The following is a 21,693-nucleotide window of genomic DNA, read 5'->3' as shown; positions in this document are numbered from 1 at the left end:
TATACTGTACAATTATTATTATTAAACTATTATTATTATAAAATTAATATTGCAAATAATTTCCCCATAGACATAAAGACACATGCTTGAAGAAACACTCTTTATTATATTATTAAGTATATATGACAGAAAAGTGGATACAGAGGCTATAAACTGTTTCTGTCTTCCAAATTATAATTTTTTTTATGACTGCTGCAAATGACCTCTCAGCTCAGGAGGTGGTTTGAGTTCAGTTCACTTTATTTCCACAGAGTAGTTAATTGTGAACACAACTCTGCAGCCTGTAAAATAATACAACGCGTTCAACTCGAATCATGATTTATATTTCAGTGATCATTATCATCACTAAAATTATTATTTTTACATTTATAATTGTTTTTATGTCTTCATTTGTGTAAGTAATTTTCCACCTGCAGACAGATACTTGCCTGACGGTAAATGGAAATGTGGTGAATTTACTATATATATATATATATATATATATATATACATTATTATTATTTTATCAATTTATTATTTATTTATATGCTTTTTAAGTTTTTCGTTTTTTAAATAAATTATTTAATTTTAAATGCAAAATCACTAAAGCAAGAATATTCACTAATCCCTCAGCCCAGAGGTTTCCGATGTAATTGTGTATATATATATATATATATATATATATATATATATATATATATATATATATATATATATAAGTGCAACCGGAAAGTATTCACAGTGCTTTTATGTTACAGCCTTATTCCAAAATGGATTAAATTCATTATTTTACTCAAAATTCTTCAAACAATATTCCATAATAACTATGTGAAAGAAGTTTGTTTGAAATCTTTGCAAATTTATTAAAAATAAAAACAGAAAAAATCACATGTACATAAGTATTCACAGCCTTTGCCATGACACTCAAAATTGAGCTCAGGTGCATCCTGTTTGCACTGATAATCCTTGAGATGTTTTTACAACTTGATTGGAGTCTACCTGTGGTAAATTCAGTTGATTGGACATGATTTGGAAAAACACACACCTGTCTATATAAGGTCCCACAGTTAACAGTGCATGTCAGAGCACAAACCAAGCCATGTAGTCCAAGGTATTGTCTGTAAACCTCTGAGACAGGATTTTATCGTGGCACAGATCTGGGGAAGGGTACAGAAAAATTTCTGCAGCATTGAAGGTCCCATTGAGCACAGTGGCCTCCATCGTCCGTAAATGGGATAAGTTTGGAACCACCAGGACCCTTCCTAGACCTGGCCGCCCGGCCAAACTGAGTGATCGGGGGAGAAGGGCCTTAGTCAGGGAGGTGACCAAGAACCCGATGGTCACTCTGACAGAGCTCCAGCATTTCTCTGTGGAGAGAGGAGTACCTTCCAGAAGAACAACCATCTCTGCAGCATTCCACCAATCAGGCCTGTATGGTAGAGTGGCCAGACGGAAGCCACTCCTCATTAAAAGTCACATGACAGCCCACCTGGAGTTTTCCAAAAGGTACCTGAAGGACTCTCAGACCATGAGAAAGAAAATTCTCTGGTCTGATGAAAAAAAGATTGAACTCTTTGGCCTGAATGGCAGGCGTCATGTCTGGAAGAAATGTCTAGGTTACGGATGTAACCTCCGTTCCCTAATGGAGGGAACGAGACGTTGTGTCGAACAAGCTTGGGGTCTCTCTTGAGCACCTTTTACATATCTATGAGAAAAGGCCAATGAGAAATTGCCAGACAGAATTTGCATGTCCCGCCCCCAGACATATGGGTATACAGGGAGGGAAATTATTCTGTTTCATTCAGGATTTTTCTGAGGAGCCGACAATGAGGTCCGGCCGCCACAGTGGCTCGGTTCAGCGATGTAGCCGGGAGGACATGACGTCTTGTTCCCTCCATCAGAGACTTAGACTTTCCCCGTCTGTTGCTAACTTTGACGTTATGTCGAAGAAGCGACACTAGGGGTCCAATTTATATTACGCCATGCACTGAGCCGTGTATGTGTACTGCTGAAACAGGAGCGGGCAAGTATTTTACGTGCTAAAGCGACCAGGTGTGCCAGTCTGCCCGTAACCTTCCTCAATGCCCCATAAAATCATCAAAGCCTTCTGGTACTTTACACCCGACAGGGGGGAACAAGGCGACGTGCCAAGCATAGGAGCAGGCCACGCCAGCTGCTCCTTTTCTCTCTCTATGTTTCTCGTATAGAGCCAGTGCCCATGAGGACATAACACTTCTAGTTGAATGTGCTCTGACCCGCAACTATGGAAAATACATCACAGGAGGTTACCGGAGTAATCAGTACCTGTGGAGCACCTGTTCCAGTACAGGCAACCCGGTGCCTGCAGTGAGTCTGGCTGCGAACTCCTCAGCTGAATTCGGAGCCAGAGGGCTAGGGAGGAAGGACATCCAAGGTCCATGACTTGTGGACTTAACTGGGGGAGTAGAGCACACGTCTTCGCCTCGGGAGAGGGGAAAGGAGATATGCGCAAGCAATACACTCAACCAGCTGTTCTGTATTACCTAATTCTACATGTTCCTACCTGACAAAACACAGGATGAGACCGGCTCAACCCGGTGATTGTAAAATCTTGCAAAGGTAATGGGTGTTGCCCAGCCCGCCGCTCTGCAGATGTCTGCTAGAGAGGTGCCAGTGCCCACGAGGATGCCACACTACCCACGAGGTGCTCATACCCGCAAGTCTCTCCTGCAGGAATGAGAGCACTGACCTGACCGCGCACCTCTGTGGGTCTTTAGACCGGGAAGAACACCAATTTGCAAATAAGTGCCACTTTAGGGCATAAAACTGCCTCGTGTAGGGAGCTCTGGCTTGAGTGATCGTGTGTACGAAGGCTGGTAGTAGACCTCTAAGTTCTTATGCATCCCATCCAAGGGCCAGATGTGGAGGTTCCAGAGGTCTGAGGACAGATGCCAGAGGGTGCCCCGTCCCTGAGAAAGAAAGTCCCAGACGAATCCCCCAGGAAGGTGCTGTCACGAGGAGTGTGAGATCCGAGAACCAAGTCCGAGTAGGCCAGAAAGGGGCCACGAGAGTGACTTGTTCCTCGTCCTCCCTGACCTTGAAGAGGACTTGTGCAAGTATGCTCACTGGGGGAAATGCATACTTGCGCAGCCCCCGGGGCCAGCTGTGTGCCAGCGCATCTGTGTTGAGGGGGACTTCTGTCAGAGAGTACCAGAGCAGGCACTCTCTGCTGAGCGCTACACTCCGTGACAGCACATCTGCTGTGGCGTTGAGGTTTCCCGGAAAATGATTGCCGCACAGCGACCTCAGCCACTGCTGACTCCAAAGGAGGTGATGGCGGGCGAGTTGCGACATGCGATGAGCGCGAACGCCGCCTTGGTGATTTATATATGCTTTATACATATGTGTCAACCCAGCCACAGCCCTATCCAGGAGCCAGTGGCTGCGTACCCGTTGCACACGGCGCCCCAGCCTGACTGGGAGGCGTCTGTAATAACTATGATGCATCTGAACACCTGCTGTAGGGGGACTACTGTCTGTAGAAAATAGAGGTCTGTCCAATGGCTGAATAAGTGACAGCAGTAAGGGGTGAGGCTCACACGGTTTGTGCCGTGGCACCATGCCCATCTCGGGACTCGAGTCTGAAGCCAGTACTGAAGCGATCTCATATGCATTAACCCGAGCGGCGCGACCGCCGCTGAGGATGCTATATGCCCCAGGAGCCTCTGAAATTGTTTCAGTGGAACCGCTGTGCCCGGTCTGAATGTACTCAGGCATTTCAGCACCGACTGCGTGCACTTGCTTGTGAGGTGCTCTGTCATTGAGACCGAGTCTAACCCCATGCCGAGAAAAGAGATACCTGAACCGGGGAGAGCTTGCTCTTTTCCCAGTTGACCCAAAGCCCTAAACAGATGAGGTGCCAGAGCACCAGGTCCCTGTGTGCACCGAGCAACAGTTGAGAGTGTGTTAGGACTAGCCAGTCGTCAAGGTAGTTGAGTATGCGAATGCCCACTTCCCTTAACTCTCTGTGGTCTGAGGGTGTTTTGGGCCCTGGAGAAGTTTTGACATGCCTTGACATTTGTGCTTTTTTCAGTTGCTTAAAAACATATTAATGGCTAAAGTCTGATAACACTGTATTCAGCACAAACTGGGCTACAATAATTTGAGAGCAACATGTGTGTATATGTTTGTATTTTTGAAAATAAGGCCATATAACACATACTAAACATTTGTCCACAAGACGTTTGAGAACTGGATCTTGTAGCCTAGAGTTTTTGCTACAAAATGATGTGAAAACCATCCTGATCACTCATTCATACAAAATAATTTAGTCTTTTAACTTTTGTAAGACACCTCTTAGTGTAAGAATGTTCATATGAGAGGAGTCTAGAATTATCATGAATATTGATGTAATTCACAATTGATGAGACAAAGACCCTCCACTGGGCCTATAACTGAGGAATGTGACAGAGAGAGAATGAATGTAAGGAGACTTAATGATCAAAATCAAGTTTTAAGTTAAAAGAAGTAATCTGACTATACATTTTCTTTACATAAAGACTTTTAGACCTACACTACCATTTAAAAGAAGTCTCTTCTGCTCACCAAGGCTGCTTTTATTTGATCCAAAATACAGTAAAACAGTGATATTCTGAACTCTTTTTACAATTTAAAAGAACAGATTTCTATTTGAATGTCACATGTTCCATCAGAAATCATAATATGCAGATTTTCTAATATGGGCAAATTTACAGTGCATTTTACTCATTTACACCCGAACACATATTTGCAAGCACAAGCTTCGTTGATGATAATGAGGCAGCATAAACACTAGTTACAATATAATCTAAGCATATTATTTTTATATTATATTACATATCATATTTATATCATATAGCATACAATTTAAATGCCTGCTTTAGCCAAAATAGCATTTCAATCTAACTAAAACTTGCCTATTAGGACATATTTCAATTTTCAATACTCTGAATCCTGGCTAGAAAGAGTCCCACTACTAAAATATGTACATGTTTATATAAAATAGCATGTCAACTAATGACTTTCTCGTCCGAAATTGTATCCTCAGCTGGATCAAGTCTTTCTTCAAAATAAAAACATTCATCGGAGTCCCGCCCTTCATCTGAGGAAAATTGTAACTCTTCATCACTATCCAGGAGTTTTCTCACTTGTGTGTCGTGCTGTCTTTCAAACGTGCAGAAAAGTGAATGACTTTGTTTTTAAGGCACAGTTGGGGTCGTTTACCATTTGATTTGATCGTCTCAGCACATTAGCGTATGAATGGCGCGCTCTGCTGGTGGGTGTGATGGAGTGGTCTGAACACCAGCTCTGTGGCAGATGTCTCTCTCCCTGGGTTGCCCGTCTCAGGAGCACTTGGGAGTCTTTCAGGTCCGTGAGGTGGTTCGTGAGCGGCGCCCCAAACCCAGGAACCAATCATCTAGCCATGAGGGGAGGACGGAGAGTTCTAGTCCAGCTCAACACTTGTGGTGGCCTAGGCAAGCATAGCTTGGCAGTCCACTATGCTTGAGAACATGTGAGAATTATTAGTTCTATTAGTGAGAACATGAACCATCCACAAACGCTGCCTCAGTGTGATTGCTGCCCAGTCACGTGAGGCAGCACCCATGGCCGACAGAAGTGGAGAGGTAACGACCGCATCCAGGAATGACACAAAGACTGAAGGGCGTCTTGAGAAAGATGCGTCTTTAAAAAGACATTCAACGTCAGTGTGTTTACTCTTTTAGGAGGGCTGGCGTGTAGAAGAAGATTAAAGCCACTGAAAATGCGGCATATCTCCAACAGAATATGCTCGGTAGAGTAAGTGGAACAGCAGTGGGTTTACTCAGCTTGCTGAAACACAACCGCTTGGCTCAGAAGAAAAATCTGTCTGAACAGACGCACACTTCCCTCATTTTATACCCGTATGTCCGTGGAAGGTACATGCAAATTCTGTTCACCAATTCTCATTGGCCTTTTCTCAAAGATAAGAGATCACCGAGGCTCTCAAGAGAGACCCAAGTGTCACTACATCAACACAAATTTGTGAATGACAGAAGGGGAACGAATTTATTCACACACATGATGTATTTTCACAGATAACGAAATACCCGACCGGTAGAGAATGCACAGATAAAGCTTCTTTGCCAGAGAGATGTTGTCAACTGTTGTAGAGCCATCTTTCAAAAGTTGAACAACACACATTTTAAATGCACTTATTTTTAGTTATTGTAGTTAAAATAAATAAAATAAAAAGTTCAAAATTTGAAATCAATGTGTCATAACCCTAACCCTACTTAACGAAAATGATCCCATAGTACCACCTAACGTCCAAGCAGTGGCAATCCGTGTTCGTCGTTTTCCTGTAGTTGTATTTTTTTTTACCAACCAACCAATCCAAACTCCTCACACAGGAAACAGAAATTATTAGTTCACCTCTCGAGTGTTCATGTACAAGTTGTTCGTTCTTTTGTCACGTGGCAGCTGTATAAACTATGCATTGCTCACACAGGTACCAAAAATTATTTGTTCACCTCTCGACTCATCTGGTCTGAGTTATTCATTCTTTTGTCATGTGACAGCCGTGTATGCTATGCACTGCATAGTGTATTCGTCTGTCATGTGACAAAAGAACGAATGTCTTGGACAAGAAGATTCCAGAGGTGAACTAAACATTCAGTTTCTCATAATTTGTTATTGACTGCATTATAATTTTTTCCTTATTGGGACTATAATCAAAGTTCCCCGTCTGTCGCTCACTTTGACGTTGTGTCGAAGAAACGAAACTAGGGGTCTCTCTTGAGAACCTCGCGCATCTACTTTTCTCAAGTTCAGAGATGCGCGAGACATATGTTTCATGTTTGTGTGATAAGTATTTGCGGTGTTTCAGAATTATGCTCACAAACACAGAGACAGCTGAAAGTGCACCCTTTTTATTTTCTTTATTTTACAAAAGCACAAGATTTTGTTGTTATTGTGAGTGTACACATATAAAAGTAGACCCTCTAATGTTGTCTTACAATTACCTATATGCCCCAAAATTACGGAGTATTTTACATTGTTTCCGCTGTATTGACGGAAAAATGCCGCTTTGTGTCGCTTCTTCGAAACAACGTCTCGTTCCCTCCATCAGGGAACGGAGGTTACAATAGTAACCTAGACATTTGCGTAAGTAGATGTGTTGGAGGGGATTTGGCGCTTGAAAATTTTACAGTTTAATTTAATTACATTTAATTTACAGTTAATTTAATAAATTCTGTAATTTAATAAATAAAAGTTAATTTAATAAATTAACTAAATGACTTGAATAAGGATTCGTTCGTTTTGCTGAATGAGACTCAAAGAGTCAGTAAAATGATCTGATCTTCCCATTTCCACACCAAACTGACTGACGCAACAAGGGGGCGGAGCTTAGACAGTAACATCTTTGATTGGTTGACAAATGTCAATCTCTTAAAGAACACACACACACACACACACAACTCTAAAATATATGAAATAAAATACATTGAATCCAGATGCGTTATCTGGGTTACACCCTCTCCTGTAAAACTATTCACGTCCTGTTGCATATTCTTTACAATCACCAATTTATTGATCCAATAGCTCATGTGATTCAGCATAGTCACAACTATCCATTGATTTAGTGACAGCTTTGAAAGCTTTGAAACAGGGATTGCACTACATAAACTAAAGGGTTCCCCAACTCTGGGTAATGAAATTTAAGGGATGGTCTATGATTTCTGTTTGATCATCTAACAGTATTCTCTGTTTCAGTTTCTGGGCATGTTTGCCATGGTCCGATTCCAAGTGCTATTGTTCCCGGTGCCCAACACAGCGTTGGTCTGATTTCACACTCACTTTATTCTATCGAACCATTCGAAATCCATTCCAGCCATTTGAGCTCGTCTTACGTCATCACAAACAAGCATGGAGAACACAATTCTTAAAAAATTGTTATTTTGGTGCCATTATGCACAGCAAAGTGAAAGACAACTGCGTATATATGCGCTTCATGGTGTAACTCATCAGATATCCAGGGGAAGTTCGCAAAAGGCATTTTTTGAGGAGGCTGATTGCATGGAATTAATTTGCATCTTTCATTTGCATCTGTCATTGTGGTGTCATTACATTTTCTGGGATTTTCAGGAATGTGTGGATTCAACCACGGTCATCTGTGTGGTGGGAGGAAATAAGTGCCCATTGGACAGACACTTCACCTCTCATGGCTACTGAACTTCAGGATGAGAAAGATCACATTCCATCATTTATGTGACATACTTAGTCCCTTTCTCAGTCAACAGGTCACAAGACTCAGAGCAACAATCACTGTGGAACATCATGTAGCAATTTGCCTGTGGCGGCTTGCTACAAACCTTGAGTGCCGGTACATATCACATTTGTTTGGAATTGCCTTACGTACTGTTTGTAAAATCACACACAAAGTCACGAGTATTATTACCAACCATATGCTACCACAGTGCATTAAAACCTCAAATGAGAGAGAGTTTCAGGACATTGATCAAGGCTTCAGGGAACATTGGGGATTGGCGCAATGTGCAGGTGCTATAGATAGCACCCACACTGACATTATTGCCCCGTCAGATAACCCTGCAGAGTACTACAACCGAAAGGGGTCAGACTCCATCATTCTTCAGGGTGTTGTTGATGACAAATTGAAATTCTGGGACATAAATGTAGGCTGGCCAGGGAGAGTGCATGACGCCCGTGTATTCACAAATTCCTCCCTTTACCGGAGAAGTCAGAGTGGTACGCTCTTTCCCACCTCTACAGAGACAATGGAGGTGATAGATGGAGATTCAGCATACCCTTTGCTACCATGGCTAATGAAGCCCTTCCAAGAAAGAGCTGGATTATCTCCCATTAAGCACAATTTCATGGTTGTGGAGCGAGCTTTTGGGCACCTTAAGAGAAGGTGGCGGTGTCTTCATAAGAGGTGTGATAACCACATTTAATTTATAAGCAGTATTGTATCATTATGTTGTGTGCTTCAACATTTTTATGAAGATCATGGGGGAAGATTACCAGGAGATGGAAGCACAAGATGAGGAGCATGGAATGCACCATCATATACATGTGGACCACAGTAGAAATGCCATTTGAGATGCACTGGCATATTATTTCTCAAGGCATTAGTCAAAGACATGTTGAAAACCAGAAGTAGCACATTCAGTGATTCCAGTAGTGATTTCATTTTGTTCATGTTTATGCATACACAAGCTTGCACTCTGTGAGATATTCCAGTAATTATTTTTGTGTAATATGCAACCTAATAGGTACACTTTTTTCTTTATTACTGATTGTTACATGTTCTTTACCAATAATGTGATAAGATGGTACAGCTGCTTTGTAATCACTCCCTGTGAGAAAAGGTACTGGCAACATTACTTTCAATTGCATTTTATGTTGTTTATCCATGTCACTTTTTTAATATCAAGAACTGTGTATGTTCAGATATATAGTCAGAAACATATTGGCGTAACAACATTTATTGTTTGATTCAGTTTGTATTTTCTGAGACAACACATACACTTTCTGTATGAAGGAAGCTTACCATGAAAATGTGTCGTGTTTACAAAACAAAAATGTTAATAAAGAATTTAAATGTGAAAAAAAAAACTTGACAAATTCTCAATATACGTATGAAACAATACGTCTAGGTTACGTATGTGACGTATGTAACGAGACGTTGTGTCAAATAAGTGACACTAGGGGTCACCCAGGGGCAAACTGTACTGCGGTGAAGAAGGAGAAAGCCACAGAAGTGCGCCGTAGATGCAACAGCAGGCAAGCGTCAGAGGAACAGGAACGGGTGTGTAACTCGCAGCTGACTGCATACATGACCATCGGCTCCGAAGAAAATTTCTGAATGAACTCGACATATTTCTCCACTTTTATACCTGTATATCCAGGGGTGGGGTATGCAAATACTGTCTGCCTAATTCTCATTGGCCTTTTTTCATAGATCAGAGGCATATTCGGCACTCAAGAGAGACCCCTAGTGTCGCTTCTTTGACACAACGTCGAAGTGAGCGACAGACGGGGAAATATAAGTATCACTAAAGAAAATCTCATAAAATTACAAACGGCAGCTTAAACATGCTAGTGCCAAAGTAATATTAAACTGCATTGAACATTCCAGTTAAAAATATTAAATTCATATTGGCTAAAAATCCCGAAAAGTTTTCTCTTCATCTGCATTGGTTTTACCAAATTATGGTGTACTTTCAATCCCCTTGTTCGCAACACATAGCTGATGTTGGTTGGCCAGGATGCAGTTCATAAGTGTCACAAACATCTGAGTGGTAGCTTACTGTTGTTCATGCACAGCGATGTAGCGGCGCTCATCTGACTCCTGTTGTGCTTTCATATATTGTTCCATTGTTGCACATTCATGCTAGGCACTTGCCTGTTCTGCCTGACTGAATTCTTCATACTGGACTTTTTGAAGATCCATAAAGGAAGTTAGAGCATGTACCATGTGCTCTGCCTTTCTCTTTCTTTGATGTCTTCTGGGAATTGGTGTGTCCAGGTGCTGCCCCTCTTCCTTCTCATGCTGGCTGGTTGTTTTGATCACTCACCTCATCAGCAAAACAAACACAAAACACACTCAACTGCAATTATCAGGGTCAACTAAATGAAACCATTTTATGTTTGACATTGATGTAACCATAACATTTTGCAGGGCCTACCTTAATAACACATTGCAAATGTTAAGGAATACAACAATATTGTAAAGAGCAACCCCTACCTTTATCTGATAGCTCCAAATCAGATGTACAGGAGATGTTCCTGTTGCTGCTGCTGCTATTATCATCAACGATGTCTTCCTCGGAATGTGGGTTGTGTTGCTGAGAGGCAGGTGTGCTTGTCCGATGGGACTCAACAATATGAGACGGATCGCTTGTGGGTTTTGTGCCGGGAGTTGCATCAAGTTCGTCGAACCACATTAACTTCTTTTCTACATCATGGGATCTGCCTGTTTTATGCAACTCATCTAAAATTTTCAAGTATTGCTGACAAAGCTTTTTACTTTGAAACGACATTGCCAACTGATTCTGTTGAACCCAGAATTTTGAAACAAAATGTCAAAAACATCTGCATTTTTGTGAGTTTTCTTTAACTGCTCCTGTATGTTTTCTTCTCCCCATATCTGAATGATATGGGGAGAAGAAAATAATCTAACACAAATATACATGAGACAGGTTGGTGAAAAGTGACAGAATGTGAAATAAATGATCAGTATAGTGAAAATGTACTTTATGGAGTCTGTTGACAATACCTTAAGAACAATGTTAGATAATTTTGTCATCCAATGTATTTAATTTATTTTGTTGATCTGCAATCCCCGTCTCGATACGGCTCAGCTGAGGAAAGAAAGAAATGACACAGACACCCAATGCTATCAGATCCTGCTTCAAAGTTTATTGTTCAGCACTTTGTTATATGGTCCAGCAAAACCACATTCCACTGGACCCCCACCAATGAAATAGTTATTTACCTTATATGGGGTGACATACATGTTTGAGCTACATGTGAAATGTGAGAATAGAGAAAGGAAACATGTCCCTATAGAAAACATCCTTCGAACAGGGAGCAGCTGCAGCTGCAGCTACCCCAACAAAAGAAGTTTAAAAGAGGCCTTCATTATTCCACATTGCCCACTTTGATCCTGAAAGGACCCGGGATGTATGTACAGCATTTGTCTCCAAACATTTTACATACTCCTCCTCCATCTTTAGCCAAGAGGTAATCCAAACATTTAATACCTCTTGGCTGGCCAACACTGTCTAGATATACTTTAGGGTCACTTGAGGCATCACCTTCTAGGTACCTTCATTTCCGGGTGTTTACCCGTACCTTCCCAACAGAAACATCTTCCTGTAACATTACCACAAAACATAAACCATCATACATTATTTCTAGAAATTGGAATTACACTTGTGACACCTTGCTGTTGTGTTGATACTGAACGGTCATAAGCAAGCACGACCGCCTGCCATATGCAGAGTGTCAGTAGAAATGTCTTCATTTTGACTGTTCCGGGTCCCTCCTCTGGTCCTCCTAATTTGCAGATTCCCGGTTGGGCACTGGCACTGCGTGTTCAGCTTCTCCAGTGCTTTCACCGTTCACCTTGACTCAGTAAGGCCCTCCTCTGGAGCAAGCGGCACATGGCTTGCATGGATCCACTGTGGTTAAAGGTCAGTTAGCACCCCTGTTCTGGTCAGAGGCAGTACAGTAGTTGGGCCCACTTTGGTTCACCTAACTTCGTTGGTTTCAGACACTTCACCAGAACCTGCTGATTTGGAACAAATGGATGAGTAGGGCTTTCTCATCTGAAGCCAGCCTTCGCTAATACATTGCACACAACAGTTGAAGCGGCTGTGAATGACTTGATGTCCGGGCCGGAAAGCAGGATGTCGTCAGCATATTGCAATAGACAGGTGGCAGCTTGGTGTTCTTCAATGTAGCTTGCACTACAGCAGAGAACACAGCAGGCGAGTCTCTAAATTCCTAGGGCATTCTGTTACTGTTGGCCTCCATATGTGAATGCAAACAATGGCTGCGTAACAGGCATGACTGACACTGAAGAATGCAGAACACAAATTAATAATAGTAAAATGAGTACGGTCTGCTGGAATTTAGTTAATAGTCGTGCACACATCTGGCACCACTGGTGACAATGGCATAAATTTTTTTCAACTCTTGCGTTAATCGCCATGTATTATAGAGTCAAGTCAAGTCAATTTTATTTGTATAGCACCTTTCACAACACACATCGTTTCACATCGTTTCAAAGCAGCTTTACAGAATATCAGCATTAACAGACGATAAAACTTTAATGTCTATAAAGTCGATGAATCATTATTTAGTACTTAGATAAAATATGATTCTTAATCATGTTTAAAAATAATTAAATAATAATTGTATTAATAACCCCAGTGAGCAAGCTGTAGGCGACTGTAGCAAGGAACACAAAACTCCATAAGATGTAGATTAATGGAGAAAAATAACCTTGGGAGAAACCAGACTCACTGTGGGGGCCAGTTCCCCTCTGGCTAACATCATGAATATAATGTAAATATTACTTATGTATAGTTAAAGTCATGGTTTAAAACTATTAAATTAAGTAAGTGTTAAGTGTAACCTGTGTCGTGGCAAGAGTACAACCCTCACTCTCATCAGTAAGAGATACAGAGGAGCGTGAAGGAAGGCACTCCTTTGATATATGGACCAGCGATCAGAAGACTAAAATTCGCTCAGGAGACTGTGTCAGCAACAAGAAAAGTACAGTGACAACACTGGTTGCGTTGGGAACAGGTAAGATATATTTAGAGGAATAACAAGTGAATAAAGGAAAAGAAAATATGTAGAAGACAATGAAATCGAATTATCACCACATCACATATAAGAAAATAAACCAGAAATTAATAAAGTCTTGTTCCAAAAATCCAAGTATAACTCCTTTTTTCCTTTTATCTATTATAAATGTATGTCCCCTATTTAGTTTAAATCTAATTGCACCTGATTAACTTTTAATTTAATACAATTATGAGATCAAATTTTCTTATTTATTCAAGTTATTCCTAATTGACCTATTTAAATAATAATAAAAAATCCTTTTCTCCCTTAATTTGATTTAAATATAGTTCTTCCAACTTTAACCTTTTAAATTACTCCTTGTTTTCAACTCTCGTTTTTCAGAAATAGAAAAGATGAAACACTTAATCAATAAATCAAAAGAAATAATCACAATGGAATTCGAAACAGAACAACAACAATAAAGAAAATAAATTCACAATCAAATTAGTTCAATGCTCACAGTAATCTCAATGTGATTTGAGATTTTACCAGTTCTCAGTTCCAATTCACTGTTCTTTCGCGAGATCCTTCTTCCGCAAAATCAGCTCTGCTTAACAGTTCAGTAAGAAAAGAAAAAAACATGTGCTCAGTCCTACCACACTGTTCACTCTTTGATCCACAGTTCAATCCTTATATGGGCATGGCTCGCCAGTTCCTGCTTGCCACAGTTTCTCGTTCTTTCGATGTGAAGCAGGGACAATACACGTGCAAACTTCTCCAACTCGTCCAATTGTTCCGGAATGCAGCATCCAACTCAGAAATTAGAAAAAATAACAGACAAAGACCCAAAAGAAAACCCAAGAAAAGGAATAAAGGGGAGAGAAAAAAAAACCCCAACCTTGAAAAAGACAAGGCCAGAAATACAATTAGACACTCTCCTACAAAATACACATTACTACAACACTTAATCTGAATATAAACAACACATAACATTTATAACTTCACTTTTCTTATAACATTAACACATTAACTTCACATACATATACAAAGAGCAAGTTTTCAAATGACGCGCTAGGCCTCATCTGCTCAAATTACATGTGCGTCACACTCGACCGTTTGCTCAAGCTCAATTTACACGACGAAAACTATTAAATTTACATCTCATTAACTGTTCAAAATAAATGTTAACTTTAAAACATCACTTATTTAACACATTTATGCAGTATTTTTTCTTATTTATTTATTTTTTACCGGAAAATTGACTCTTACACGGCTTTTTCTCTCTTACATACATTCAACTGCATATAACACACATATTTGATGCTTGAACATCTCTTACCAAACATTTACACAAAAAATACTACTAGTTTGTTCACTCTAATTCAACTTTTCTCTTCTCTTCCAGGATCGCTCTCGCTGCTTCTTCCTCTCACAAGGGACATTGCATCATCTCTCTATTCTGCTGACTCCGCCCACTCAGGCGGGCTAACTCTCATTCGTCTATTTAGACCAATCATTGCTTTATTAGGTTAAACCACTCTTTTTTTCTAATTTATGTATTCCTATTTTTTTTCTCTTCACAGATAACTGTTCATACGTTCATGAGTGTTAGTCTCTTTCTTTTCTTTACTTCAGCAAAATCTCTTTTAAGTAACCTGGGTTACACCAGGGTGAGTGTTTAAACATCGATTGTGTTTGAACTGTAAGATTAATGACAAATGTCTTTTAAGTCCATCCTTGATTAATTCCTGAAGTTCACTTATATGCAATTGTAAAGCCAAATATGAAAAGGATCTACCTCCTTTTGTGGATTTTGATATTCTAGGAACTATTAACAGGCCAGAATTTTGCAATCTTAATGAACGTGTTGGAATATAGCATGGTAGAAGATCACTTAAGTACTGCGGACCTAGACCATTCAAAGCTTTGTATGTAGTTAACAGAATTTTTTAATTAATACGGAATTTAACAGGTAGCCAATGTAACAATGATAAAATGGGGCTAATATGATCATATTTCTTGGTTCTTGTTAGCACTCTGGCTGCTGTATTTTGAACCAATTGAATTTTATTTATTGTTCTTGCTGGACATCCTCCCAGTAATACATTACAATAATCTAGTTTTGAGGTCATGAATGCATGAATTCGTTTTTCGGCATCAGCAACATAGAGCATATGCCTTAATTTAGCAATATTTCTTAGGTGGAAGAATGCTGTTCTACAAACATTTGTAATTTGTTTTTGAAAGGACAGATTGGTATGAAATATAACACCTAAGTTCTTCGCTGTTGAAGACGATGTAACAACCTAAATCCTGTTTGAAATTCTTCATATATACTATTTCTCTGTAGAACATATTTGGAAGGATTCTACCTTTTCTAGTATTTTTGACATAAACGAGAGATTTGAAATCGGTCTATAATTAGCAAGTTCTCCTGGATCAAGTTGTGGCTTCTTAATAAGCAGTTTGATAATTGCCATTTTAAAGTTTCTTGGGACATGTCCTAAGCATAGCGAGGAGTTAATAATATTAAGAAGAGGTTCTGCAATTACAGGAAATACCTCTTTTAAGAGCTTAGTTGGTATAGGATCGAACAAACCAGTTGTGGCTTTTGATGTTTCGATACGTTTTGTTAGCTCTTAATGACATATGACAGAGAAAGATTGAAGTTGTATGTGGGGAAAATTATTAGGCTCTGTTTTCTGAGGTGCGATGACAGATGATTGCATAATTCCAATTTTATTTCTGATTATTTCAATTTTGTCTGTAAAGAAATTCATGAAGTCATTGCTCTTGAGCTGTGACGTAATATCTGGTTCTGTTGAGGCTTTATTCCTAACCAATTTAGCCACGGTACTGAATAAACATCAGAGTGGAGCAGAGTTTGGTGATATATGGTCTTACATCAATAAGGCCTGCCTCATCTTTGTGGGCGGCCCATAGAGCTGGGTCGATGTTGAGCATTTCCTGATTTGCTGCAGAATTGTTGACAGATGTTGAGCTACAAACTTCTCTAAAATGTCCTGTATACACAGACTGACAATATACTGAGGGAAACAGCAATTGTAATGAGTTAGAATCAAAAGTTATTTTTGCCCCAGTTTTCTGCATCGGATCACAGACCTGTAGGCAGAACGGAGAGTCAGGCAAAATTTAAAAATCATGCATTTTAAACAAGTTTGTGTTATCTGGAGATGTTACAGGTAATTTTGGTGTCATATGACACTTCACAGGAATGCCGTTAATTTCCACAGAGTTTAGAGTGCGTCCCATAATAGAGCCCTCATAGCAATGCGCTGTTAATGAACTTTAAAATGCGCCAGTTTCGATGATAAAGGTATGCGGTTTATTTATGGTAATTCTTTGCATATAGCCAGCATCTCTGACAATGTTAGTGAAACGATTTTATATCCGTCTGGGCACTTGATACAAGGAAATGCTGATGTTGTTCCCTCGCTCGTATCTTTCTTTGAATCTGAATCGAGTACTTCCGTGGCTGCAGCGAATGAGTTGCCCTCAAATTGTGTCATATCGGGATACAGTGCGCCTGGTGTCTTTGAGAGGTTAGGGGTTAAAGCTTTGATCACGACAATATCATATTTAGGCGGCTTGTTTTGAAACCGAGACTGCTGCGTGCATTTGATTAGTCTCTTGGCATTCAGGACCTTTGTCCCAGAAAGGTTTTATTTTCTTCCACACCTCGTATGACTCTTTTATGTATTCATAATCCCACTGAGGGTCCTTTCACCCTTTTTAACCATAGATTTGGATTTACTCATGAATCGATCAATAAATGAGCCATCTCTAGGATATGGATCTAATTGTGTTTTTCCTTCTGACCATCCAGCCAGATTACTAATATAAGGTTCAGTATTGAAACCCTGATTATTGTGAAACATCCACTGTTTTGGTGTTTCGTTCGATAACGGGTGACTTATATCCTGTCCCATAATGAGACCCTTTTAATAATAATAATTATACAAACAATTTCCCGATCGACACGGTTCATGCAGAACAATAATCAGATCAAATTCTCTCAGTCTTTTCCTTAGGACAATTTCTGTACTCTTCTTATTCATACCAGAATAAGGATATCTTTTAAACTAATGCTGCGGTCGTGGGGTTTTTCCTATTTATAAAATAGCAAAAACCTTCCTTCCTATTTATAATAGGACAAAACCATCCCTCAGAAGAGGCCCCCGAGCAGAGTTATTAACGGAGTTAATATAGAGCCAAATTAAATGACGTTTTATTCAATCTCTCATCAGATTATTCAATCTCTCATCAGACAGGTTAATACTTGATAATTAAATCAGTCTTACCTGTCCAGAGAGATCCAGACGAGCCCCCAAACTGTTAATTATAAACTGATAATTTTGTCATCCAATGTATTTAATTTATTTTGATGATCTGCAATCCCTGTCTCGATACGGATCAGCTGAGGGAAGAAATTAATGACACAGACACCCAATGCTATCAGATCCTTCTTCACAGTTTATTGTTCAGCACTTTGTTATATGGTCCAGAAAAATCACATTTCACTGGACCCCCACCAATGAAATAGTTCTTTACCTTATATGGGGGTGAAATACATGTTTGAGCTACATGTGAAACGTGAGAGTAGAGACAGGAAACACATTCCTATAGAAAACATCCTTTGAACAGAGAGCAGCTGCAGCTACCCCAACAAAATAATTTTAAAAGAGGCCTTCATTATTCCACAAACCATTTATCCTTCTTTGAGTCTACATCGATTTGTTATCGGATTACCCAAATTATTTAATTAATACACCAGCACTTTGAGCACAAGTCTTGGAGATGTACTTGCATGTTGTTGCATTTCCTTGCGTTGCATTCTTTATGTTGCTGGGTTCTTTGGCTCTTTGTCAAAAGTTTGTTCCGTCGATGTTTTGGACTGTTACGATTGTGGATATTTATTGTCTGGTTGAAGCGAGACCTTCTGCAAGGAGGACTTGGGACTCCCGTTGGGTATGTGAACCGTAGAGCAGAGAGTGAAAGGCTTCCTAGGGACTTTGTGTTGTAACACTCTCCAATATTAAAGTTGAGTTTACACAATTAGGGGATCGACCGTACTGTTTCTAATGATAGGTTGAGTGGAGAAAATAAATAGCAACACTGATGAAAAATCAATAAACCCAAGTGTATTAACAATACCAATAATATTTACAATAATAACAAACAAGGTGTATATACAAGTAAAAGTGAAGTCCAGAGTGCACAGAGTTATTTACAGTGTCCAGATCAGCCTCACCGGGTGTTTGTATTGTCCGTGAGCACGACCAAGTGATGAAGTGATGAATGACCAAATGTCCTCTGATAAAAGGTAATCCTGGCTGCGGGCCAAACGAATAACCTCCAGGAGGAACGGCGTTTCAGCGCTCCCAGGTCAGTCACCAGCGTAATCCAATTGAATGAGTGAGTTAGTAAATGTGCGTACTCGCAAATGAGCGCTGACAACCGGCATAGCGGTTCTTTAAATAGAAAGCGAAAGTTACTTCCTGTTTACGTGGCAGGAAAACATGTAAGACGAAACATGTATAGTTGTCTGTCTTTCAACTATATTATATGAGGTTTGGTCAGGAGTGGGGTTTTTGAAGATTAACCTCTCTAGTGGACCATGTAGCTGTCTGCCCATCATTAATTCAGCAGGTGCTCAACCTGTAGTTTCTTGATGTGCTGTGTTGATGGCGAACCTTTGTTCAGGCAACCACTGGTCCCATCTCTCATGATGTTGTCCCACATATGACGCAATCATTGTTTTTAACGTCCTGTTAACTCTTTCCGTCAGGTTTGTCTGAGGGTGATAGCTGGTAGTAAGTTTTTGAATACTTCCCCAGGATTTGCAGAGCTCTGCGAGCACATTGGAGGTGAATTGGGCTCCCCGGTTGGAAATGAGGTACTTTGGCACTCCCCATCGGGTAAAGATCTCTTCCCTGAGAATTTTGACAATCTTAGGGGTCTTACTATCTCGAAGGGGGAACAACTCTACCCATTTGGTGTAATAATCAACTAACACCAGTAAGTAAGCGTTTTGTTTCTTACTGGTCGGGAAGGGTCCCATGAAATTCATCCCCCAAGTGTGACCTGGTTCAGTAACTTGCGTATGTTGTAAAAATCCGCTTGGCTTGGTATTTTCATGTTTGTATCTTTGACATGTTTCACATCCTTTGACGTACTGCCAGACATCTTTACGGACAGTGGGCCACCACGCCACCTCCAAGAGCCTCAGTAAGGTTTTCAGCTGTCCCAGATGTCCTCCCAGTGGGTTATCGTGTACGTAGTGCAAGAAACCAGGAATTAATGCCTGAGGAACAACCAGTTGGAATTTATTTCCATTGTTCTTTACAGGAACCCGGCGATATAACACCCCCTGGTGGACCTCAAAGGTAATTTGGTTATCCTGAACCTTTCTGGTTTTTTGGGCCAGTTGGAGGAGAGACACCGTATTGTCATGTCTTTGTGCTTGTGAGATTTCCTCTAACGTGTGGGGTATGTCAGAGGCACATTTTGATGTTGTTTTGGCCATACAGTGCACACTTTCACTTTCTTGAGATTCACAGGCTCGTGACAAGGCATCTGGTCCCAGGTTCAGACATCCTCTTCTGTGATGTACTTGGAAGATGAATTGCTGTAACCTAAGAGTCCACCGGGTCAGCCGAGAGGAGGTTTTAGGGCTATCGAAGGCCCAAGTTAAGGCAGCATGGTCACTATAGATGTCGAACTGTCTTCCTTCCAGGTAATGTCTCCATTTTTCCACCGCCCAGACCACCGCCAGACACTCTTTTTCAGCCGTTGAATAATTCAGTTCAGGTCCATGCAATGTTCGTGATGCGTAAGCTATTACCCGTTCCCCCTCAGGAGTTTGCTGGGTAATGATGGCTCCTAAGCCCAAATCACTGGCGTCTGTATGGACCTGGAAAGGTTGATTGAGGTCAGGTTGCATCAATACTGGGGGGTTCTGTAATATTTGTTTTATATTCTCCTATAGTCCACACAGAACCTGTAGGAACCATCAGGTTTGGGGACCAGGACTACAGGTGATGACCAGGGAGAGAAAGAAGGCTCGATGATATGGTCTCGTAGCATTTGTTCCACTTGTGCATCAATAATCTTCTTCTTGAATGGGGAGACCCTATAAGCTCTGGATCTCATGGGCATTTCATCGGACAGTGTAATTTTGTGCTGTTCCACAGATGTTTTTCCCAGGACTTGAGAGGTGGTATGAGGCCAGTTTTCCATCAGCTTTCTCAATTCCTCCTGATTGTCGGAGTCCCAGCTGGGAACAACTTGAGTGGGTAAGTCATATGTGGGTGGATTCCAGGTTGGAGGTAATGCATAATATAGACTCACCGCAGCGGTCGTACCTATGTTTTCACCCATCGGATGTGAAGACAGCATCGGATTTATAAGTGCAGTTAGGAATGGATGATAAACATATCCTTTGCCCATTTTCAGACCATATCTCCAGTGTCCCACGTGCACTATGGCTTTAGCGGCTCTCAGGAAGTTCAGACCAGCTATAAGGGGAAAGGCCAGGTGAGCATCCTTCATAACATAGGTGTCCAACCTGCATATCTTGTCATGCCACTCATAACAGACTGTCAGAAGAAAGGCCTGGAGTGTCAGGTTTTGTTTCCCCTCCTAATTGTCTCCACAGGCTTTCCTGAATAAGGGTGTATGTGCTCCCTGTATCTAGCACCGCCTTCACCTCTTGTCCTTTTATTATTATTGGCACTACTAGAAGGGATGTCATTGGGTAGGGTTGAGCAATTGATACTCCTGCTAGACTTTTTGAGGTATGGCGTTCAGGTGGTCTTTTATTTGTTGTTTCTTTGCTGTTCAATTTACCCACTTTCTGCCAGTAATCTTTTGCTCCCATCCAGTCCTTCTCCACCATAGATCCCACCTTCACTAGCTGTTCCACTGATTTCACCGTCCCTCTCAGACAGCCCGCAACCCTTGGGTTGATGTTATTGAGAATACGGCTCACCATCTCCTCTTCGGTGATAGCTGGCTTCCATTTGAGGCAGAGGGCTCGGTAATCATAGGCGAAATCTCTCAAACGCTGATTGGGTTGCAGCACCAGTGATCTTAACTTGTCCTCCACTTCAGTGAGGTAATCCTCTGGAAGAAAAGCAGACATGAAAGCATCTTTGAAGGATTGCCAATCTGTTACTTTGTTCCTTTCTGCCTTCCACCAGCTTAAAGTGGGTCCTTTGAGCACTGTACTCAGGGTGCCAACGAGCTCCACACTAGGTAGGGGTCTAATGGCCAGATAATTTTCGACCTGTTCGACGAAATGGAGTACGTCAGATGTCTCGCTAGACTCACCGAAGGAAGGAAATTCCAAACGGATAGGGGGTTTCCCACAGAAAG

Source organism: Xyrauchen texanus, chromosome 5, assembly GCF_025860055.1.
Source record: "Xyrauchen texanus isolate HMW12.3.18 chromosome 5, RBS_HiC_50CHRs, whole genome shotgun sequence".
In the NCBI taxonomy this organism is placed as follows: Eukaryota; Metazoa; Chordata; class Actinopteri; order Cypriniformes; family Catostomidae; genus Xyrauchen; species Xyrauchen texanus.
The sequence above is the reverse complement of the archived record's forward strand: the minus strand, read 5'-3'. Positions refer to the sequence as shown.